Here is an 8,730-nt window from a genome sequence, read left to right on the forward strand (position 1 = left end):
TCAGAGGGTCCGCTCCCCTTGGGCCGAGCCAGGGCGAGGCACGGTCCTGTCATGGATCCTGGGGCGGGGGCGGACGAGGCAGGGCGTGACAGCAGCGTCGCAGGGGCAGGGAGAGGTTAAAGCCCCCCCATACACCCTGCATCCGGTGCTCCCTGGGGGGGGCCTCCCAGCCGAATCTGAAGCCTCATGGTCAGTGTGCGCACACCTGACACCACGTCCCTTCTTGGTTGACACCCCCCCCCCATACACCTGAGACTGCCCACCTCGCTGACCCCCACACCTCTAGGGCCATGTCTCCAGGAGCTCGGCACAGTTGATTCTTCACACCCACACGCACCTGAGACTGTACCCCCACTGATATGCTTTCACACACGCCTGACACTGCACACCCCCATATCACCTAAGATCCTCTCTCTTGATGACATCTCCACACCCAGATCCATGCACCCCCCACCTCTGCAACAGGGCCTGCACCCCTATACCCACGCCTGAACGTGTGATCCTAAGCTTATGGCCCCACACTCACACCTTTGTCCGGTCATATCCCCTCACTGACTTTGCTCACATCCAGGTCTGTGCCCCTCTCACTTGCCCCCTCCCTTCAGCAACTTAGGTCAGCGTCCTCAGGTACTCTCCCCCACCCCTCCACCTGCCGTGTGCCTTTACAGTCCCTCTCTCCATCACGCACCCTCAGTCTTTGTGCCCACCCGTACCTTCTTACAGGTGCACCCATGTTTGTGTCCCTTTCTGTAATCATTGAACCCTTCCCCCACCCTAGGTCCTCTACCNTAAAGTAATTTCTAGGCTTAGACTAATTCCTTTGGCCAGACGAAACCGGAATTATCTCCATTTTACCAGCAACAAACCTAAAGGGACTTCAGTTGGGGAGGCGGGGTTCATCCCTCCCTGACCATTGCTGACTCTTCTCTGTAGACCTTCCCCATTTTTGCCCATCTGCTGTGCTTATCTCCAAGGGGTTGGCAGGGGAAGGGACCCCCACCTTCCCTGCAGCTGTTCTTCTGGAGTCATGACTTTGAGTCCGGAAAGACTGAGCTGGAAGGGGCGGCCCCTGATTGCAGCACGTGTCTCCCGGTCGTGGGGCTGGGTGGGGGTGGGGCACTGCAGGGGCGGGACTTCAACACCTGGGGTGCCGCCAGAGGCCAGGTCCCTGGGAGGGAGCTGCCGGCCTCCCGCCTCTGGCTCCAGCTCTTCCAGACTGAAGCCCCTCACTGATCCTCAAGAACTCCTTGGGCCCTCACAGCTGATAAACCTAGAGAGTAAGGAAACATTCTTGAGAGTGAGGCGAGCTAATGTTACAGCCACTTGGAGCCAAACTGTAAAACTGGAGCCTGGTGTGGTGCTGGGAATAATGATTTTTTCTGGAACTTTTCAAGTTCCTTGGAGTGTCATTTGCAAGTGTGCAGCATAGAAGGAGAGGGTGGCTTTGCTGTTGAAAAGTAGTAGTGTGGTGTGGTTTCCTGTAAGGTTTGCATAGTGCCTCTTAGCCCCCTTCTGCTTCTCCCTGCAAAGATGGTGCCAGAATATTCCGGAGGGTCATGTCACCTTCAGCTTCTCCTGGAGAAACTGAACCCATTGAGGTTTTCTGTCCAAATTCAAAAGGAGTCATTTAAAACCTGTGTGTTTACGTATGTGTACGTATATGCATATATGTAGATGTATACGTGTATATACATCACACTCATCTATGTGTAGACACACATTTTATAAATACAGATGTATACATGTTTCTTTTATATACATATGCAACTCTATAAACTTTGACAAGGTAATTGATGTACATGGAAAAACAAAACAAAAGTCCAAAAAGGGCATACAGTGAAAATTAAGCAGATCTCCCACTGTCTGCACTCTGCCTTTCTGTAGGCATCCATTATTAATTAGCCCCGTTTCCTTCCAGAGACAGTCTACAGCTTGGAGGGAGGGACATATATCCCCCACCTCTTTGAAACCCCTGATACCTTTGCATGAGCTTTTTATCAAACAGGTGTGCCAGTTTAGTAGCCAGCCCCTCGCTGATGCCTGTTCAGGTTGCCACTCATAGTTTCTCTTGCAAACTGAGCTGCAATGAATAGATGGAACCGAGCATGAGCAAATATGGAATGAACATGTGTGGGGTTCCAGCACAGACCCTTGAAACCTCCCGGTCTCCCTGGAACTTCCTGGGAGTGGCCAGGCCAAAGGGCGTATCCATTTAAATGGTTAATGTTCCTCCAGAGGAGGCCGTGCTGCCATCAGTTGTGTCTCCGCTGTGAAGCTGGAATTCTTGTTTTCTCTCCCAGCGGCCAGTAACTGGACAGTTACTGTCCAGTGTTCTGGTCTCTCCAGTCTGATAGGTAAAGCACAGCCTACGAGATCCTTTTGAACCCCGCTTCTGTGCTTTCTATCCATCTCTTCAGCGCTCTAGCCCTGGTGCTGGTGGTCAAACATCGTGCTTCCACAGTTAGACTAAAGTTCAGTCCAAGAAATATTTGAGTCCCTCCTCTGTGGAGCTCTGGAGGAAACCTTGGAGTTTGGGGTGGGGGTGGGGGGTCCTTTCAAGTCAGAGACATGGGCGTTGGCCACAGTCCTGGGAAGGGGGGTCTTAAAATGTTGGCTGTTACTAAAAAATTTTTTCCGACTTGGATCCAGCAAAACCACTTGGGTGTCTGAGGAGACTGAGATAAGTCAGATGTTAAATCTTTTGGGGAAGCTGTCTTGAGATTCTCTTGAGTCGTCGGCTGTTGCCCGCTGTTGGTGCCAGGTGGAGGGCACCTTTTGACTGAGGCCAGCCCTTTTCCCCCCTGTCATCCTGGAGTTTTTTTTTTTTTTTGTGCTTCTGTTTTGAGCAATTAGGCAATACAGGAATACTGACATGATCATGACTTCCCGCTCGGTTGGGTTTTTGCAAACCAGCTCTTTTTAAAAACACACCATATTCTTTATTTTTATTGTGAAATAATAAAAAGCCCGTGAGGTGCAGATGAAAAAAAGATAAAAGATAATGAAGCTGACATTCAGCTCAAGAAGTAGAACATTGCCCCCGGTGGCCCCTCCCTCATCACTGCGCTATTTTTAAAATATGCTTGTCAATGTTTGTTTTCTTCACTGAGTACCTTTTGCTGCAGCTGAGTGCTTAGATTCTAGGGTCTCAACAAAGATCTGCAGAACCCAAGTTTTCTTTGGAAGCTGTGTCAGTAGGGTGGCCTGAGAGGTCCACGGAGGGGAGCAGGGATCTCAGGTCCATGGGCAGGTCAGCAGCCAGCACCAGGAGCTTTGATCTTAGAAGACTCCTGTCTTGTTAGTGTCCTGGGCCTGCTGTAACAAATTACCACAAGCTGGGTGGCTTAAGACAAGAGAAAGTTATTCGTCATAGTTGTGGAGATCAGAAGATCAAAATCAAGGTGGTAGATGGAATGTTTCTGTCCCCTTAAAATTCATATTTTGATTTTTTTTAATGTTTATTTTTCAGCATGAGTTGGGGAAGGGCAGAGAGAGAGGGAGACACAGAATCCGAAACAGGGTCCAGGCTCTGAGCTGTCAGCACAGAGCCTGATGCAGGGCTTGAACTCACAAACTGCAGGATCATGACCTGAGCCGGAGTCAGATGCTTAACTGACTTTGCCACCCAAGAGCCCTAAAATTCCTATTTTGAAACTTAATCCCCAACTGTGATGGCATTAGGAGGTGGGGTCTTAAGGAGGTGATTAGGTTGTAAGGGTGAAGCCCTCACGCTTAACTGACTGAGCCACCCAGGTGCCCCATGGGTGAAGCCCTCATGAATGGGATTAATGCCCTTATAAAAGAGGCCCTGCCCCTTCTGTTTTGTGAGGCACAGCAATAAGTTAGCCATCTGTGAACCCGGAGAAGTGCTATCACCAGACACCCAGTCTGCTGGAACCTTGATCTTGGACTCTCCAGCCTCCAGAACTGTGAGAAATACATTTCTGTTGTCCATAAGCTGCCCAGTTTATGGTCTTCTGTTACCAGCCCAAACAGACTAAGACAAGCAGGGTCAGTTCCTACTGGGGGATCCGAAGGGAGAATCTTACGGAGCCTCTCTCCTGGCTGTGGTAGTTGGTGGCAATGCTTGCGGCCATATCATCCCAATCTCTGCCTCCATCTCCACACAGCCTTCTTCCCTGTGTGTCTTCGTCGTCGTCGTCTTCTTCTTCTTCTTTTTAATGTTTACTTATTTTTGAGAGAGGGTGGAGAGAAAGCATGAGTGGGGAGGGGCAGAGAGAAAAGGAGACAGAATCCAAAGCAGGCTCTGGGCTCTGAGCTGTCAGCACAGAGCCTGATGTGGGGCTTGAACTCACAAACTTCGAGATCATGACCTGAGCCAAAGTCAGGCGCTCAGTGACTGAGCCACCCAGATGCACCCTGCGTGTGTGTTTCTTACAAGTACACCCATGGATTTAGGGCCCACAATAAATTCAGTATGATTTCATCTCAATATCTTTAACCAACTTCACCTGCGGAGACCCTATTTCCAAATATGATCACCTTCTGAGGTTCTGGATGGACATGAACTTTAGGGGACACCACTTAATCCCTGTAGCTGCAAAACCAGAATTTCGTCAGGATGTTATTCTAGTGGGCTTTGCTGTTTCAGGCAGAAGGGGGCTGGGAGGGTGGGAGCACACGGCCCTTCACTCACCTGCCTCCCTGCTGGGAAGCTGAGGCATCTTCCCAGAGCTAGCAAGGACCTGGGCAAGTGAACGTGTATGTGTGTTTTGCTCTTTGCCAGCCCTTGGCACATGCTTACGGGAATGTGAGCTTGGTCCTAGATCATCCCAATTTATAAAACGGTCACCAAGACCTAGGGGCCTTTGCCCCACCTGCATGGAGAACAGAAGGGGAGCCAAGATGAACCTAGGTCAGCCTGAATCCAGACCCCTGTCCTTTAAAAAGTCACCCATGGCATGCATGCTTTCTGCTGCCGTTAGACATCTGTAAGCTGTACCAAAACACCACCATGCAGGCTGGCCTCCGGGAGTAGAACGAATTTGAAGCCTGACCACACCAGTGTGTACAGTCTATAAAAATCTATGCCCCGGGGTCAGGGATGGGTGCAGAGGAAGCAGAAACACTGGGGCTCAGTAGGGTAGGGGACACAGATGTGGATCCCCAAGTGATAGGGGCTCTGTAGTTGATCAGTTCTAGCTGAGGATTGGGGTGCTAACTCAGGGAGTGAAAGGTTCTCGGAGATCTGAAAGCCAGCAACGAGTCAACCAGATGGCAAAGCGTTGTATGCAAAGGGAATAAGTGAGCCTGGGTGTTGTGGGACCCGAGGTGCGGAGTTTGAGAGAGGATTGAGGGACCTGGTCCATGGAGCCGGTGACAGGCACAGGAGGGGACTTAACCTCAAGGCCACTTTGGGCAAGGCACCATCAGCACGCCTGAGCTGAGAGCCTCTAGCAGCCTGTGCCTCCCCAGCTGAGATGGGGAGGCCACCTTGTGAGCAGTCGCAAGCCTTCCCTGATCAATGTGCCGGTGAAGCTCCCAATAGATGTCATTGCTATTATTTCATCTGCCAGTCGCATGCCTTTGGCATCGTGAGTTGAAAAAGCGAATGTGTACGTTTCAACTAAGTCTTAATTAGCTACACAGACCCAGGCCCCACCCAGGCTGCAGTATGTGTCCCGGCCCTGTCTAAGGGGCAGGCTCCCTGGCCTCACTGTGGCAGCTGCGACTTAATATGCCTGAGGAGGAGCTCAGGGATCCCATACAAGTGTCCTGGAGACTCTGGGACAGGTGTTCCTGGAAACACCTGGTGTAGCAGCTCAGAGCTGGAGGAAGATGCTAGACCCTGCCTCTCCCCTGTGGTGTGGCGGGTCCCCATAGCCAGAAGAGGGGAGGGAGGGGGGGGCGGGCCTGGCTTACAGCACAGTGTGCAGACAGGACCCCTTACTGGCCAGGCCTTAGCCAGTGGCTGGTCTAGCCTTGGGCTGGCAAGGGGGTGTGTAAGAGCCAGGCCTTGAAGAAGGGACAGGTTTGAGGAACAGGTTTGGCCTAGAGCGCACTGGTCAGAGAGCCAAGCGTGGGCCAGCCCTGAGTGTGAGACTCGGAGACTGTCCCTCCTGCGGTGCCGGGCAGTGTATCACTGGTGCGATAGAGTGCTTGGCGGGGAGCACATGCTTCCTAAACCATTGTCATTGGGTGAGCAGTGGAGCACCACCTTCCAACTTCTGTTGAACTCTGGGGGAGATGAACCTGGAAAAAGCAGGGGGCGGTGCTGGACACCAGGGACCGATCCTCAGCTCTTTACAGACCCTGGCATGGGGTATGCAGGCTGAACAGTGCAACCTAGGACCCGGGGAGGCCTGCTCCGTAGGGCCGGGGGGTGTGGGATGCGCTCCACCCCAGCTCCATCCAACTCCTTATTAGGCGGAATGAGATTTACCAATACCCACGACCCACCTGAGGAGCACGACCCTGGGAAGATGGTGATGGATGGAAACTGAGGCCGGAGGGGGTTTAGTGACATGTTCAAGGTCACACGCTGGACCCCATCTTCCCACAACACCAGCATGGTGTGGCTGGGAGCCTGTCCATGCTCCTACTTAGGGAGTAAGGTGGACAGTGATAGACAAGGCACATGTCTGCTGCCACATGAAGGATGCCTGAAGGGCAGGAAGAAGGACAGCAAAAGCACCCATATGCAGATATATGCCTCTGGCTTCTTGCTAAGCACAAACACTGAGCATAGCCCAGGCCATTGCCTTCCACAGACCGCCCCCCGCCTAGTAGGGGAGGCTAAGGGGCAGTGGTCTCTCGTAGTGCAGCAGGGAACCACGGAGTGCTCAATGTAGGGAAGAGCAGCTAAGTTTTGGGAGGTGAGACCAGGACGTTTAGGGAGGCCTTTGAAGGATGCAGAGGAGTTTGCTAGGCATGGGGTGGGGAGAGTCCAGCCAAAGGAGAACTTGGTACGTCCCAAAAGCTCGTTACCTTATCCAGAAAATAACAGAGTGGATACTATGCTAGGCTTCACATGGCGAGAAAACAAGACTTTTGGGGTGAGGGCTTTACACAAGTGCACCCTCTTATTAGAGGGACCCGAGTACCACTGCGTGACTTGGTTTGTTGTAGGTCACTCTGGTGCAGTTGGTGACAGGTGTTGGCAACATTTTCTTGCAAGGGCCGAGTACAGTGATTGGCAATTGGATGTTCTGTATCTTTCAGGACCTGGACTCCTGAGTGACCCAATGAGACTGCACACAAGGTTACGGTGACCAGTGTGTCTGAAAGGCAGGGAGAGATGAGCAGCAGCTGGTGGGGTCTGAGTTAATGGGGAGCAGCCATTATGTAAGACGCTACCGCTCTCTTAGGCAGAAGTTAATGCCCATTAACTGGAAAAGAAAACAGCCTTTATCAACAGGCAGATAGGATGTTAATTGGCTTCCGTTTACTGAGAGATTACAGGATCTGTTCCATGACTGCTTGTAAACTCCATCAGCGGAGAAACCATCCCCCCCCCCACCCCCGCTTTATGCAAACATTTCCTTGGTCCCGTGGGGTGGAGCACACAGGCACTCATGAACATGAATGGTGGCTATGTACAGGCTCCCAGCCACATCATGCCCATGTTGTGGGAGGATGGGGTTCAGGGTGTGACCTTGGACATGTTATTAACCTCCTTCGGGCTCAGTTTCCATCCATCACCATCTTCCCAGGGTCAGGGAGCTTCTGAGGGAATCGGGCACAAATATGCATGTACGTGTGTGCATGTACATGTGTCAGGACAGATGCACACGTGGAGAGGCTGCAGCATGGGGCTCATAGCCTGGGCTACCTGAAAGCCCACAACGCCAGGTTCACATTTCCTAGATAGTGCTGTTCAGCATGTTCTATTGCTGAACTGCTCCCGACCCCGCTTTGCTTTGTTTTTTGATGAGTGGAACAGAAACATGGTATGAAAAATGAATTTTTGTTCATTGGGGCCGGTCTGTCAATGCTGCCTGGCCATGGCCCCACCACACCTGACCCCCATCTCACCCCACTTTTGGGGGAGACTCTGGCACCTGAACCCCAGTCCGTGGGTCCATGTTATAGGTGCGCCCAGAGAACATCCTGAGGCTGCCCCCACCCCCCAGGGCCTCAGGATGCCACTGGCCATGGTTGGAAACGCAGCACAGGGCTGCAAGAGTGTAAGGGAAATACACAGATCAGGGTTCTGGGAGGTTGTGCAAGGAACAGAAGCCCATCCCAACCAAACTGGCTGAACTAGCAAAAGAGGTTTGGGGGCTCCAGGGTGAAAAAGTCTAAGTGCTCCTGGCACCTGCCAGGTTCTTTTAGCACTTTTGGGCCCCAGGGCAGCCCCAGTCATGCAGACATCTGTCCACGTCCCTCCCTGGCCTTGACTCTGTCAGCTGCCCTTGGGGCCTACGTGTTTCCCCTCCTGAGAGAAAGAGGACTTCTCTGGCTCCCTCAGAAATCCCAGTCTTTGTGTCTGGTGCTCCAAACTGAGGACACCTAGGTCACCCTGGAGTCAAGGGGAGGGTCAGCCCCCCTTCCTCCAAGGTGACAGAGACAGAGGAGGTGGCTGCCCAGTGCGCTGTCTCCAGAAAGGGGGCCAGACATCCCCCGCACCTGTGGGCGGCCTTCCAGGCGCTTAGGCACCTCCTCTGGACTTTGAGTCATTGCCAAAATCTCAGCAAGCGTCCCCTGCAGGTGAGGAGGAACGTGAGCAATGCGGATCATCCCTCTGCTGCCATTAGAGTCCCCTGGGAG

Source organism: Crocuta crocuta, unplaced genomic scaffold (assembly GCF_008692635.1).
Source record: "Crocuta crocuta isolate KB4526 unplaced genomic scaffold, BGI_CrCroc_1.0 scaffold77, whole genome shotgun sequence".
NCBI lineage: Eukaryota > Metazoa > Chordata > Mammalia > Carnivora > Hyaenidae > Crocuta > Crocuta crocuta.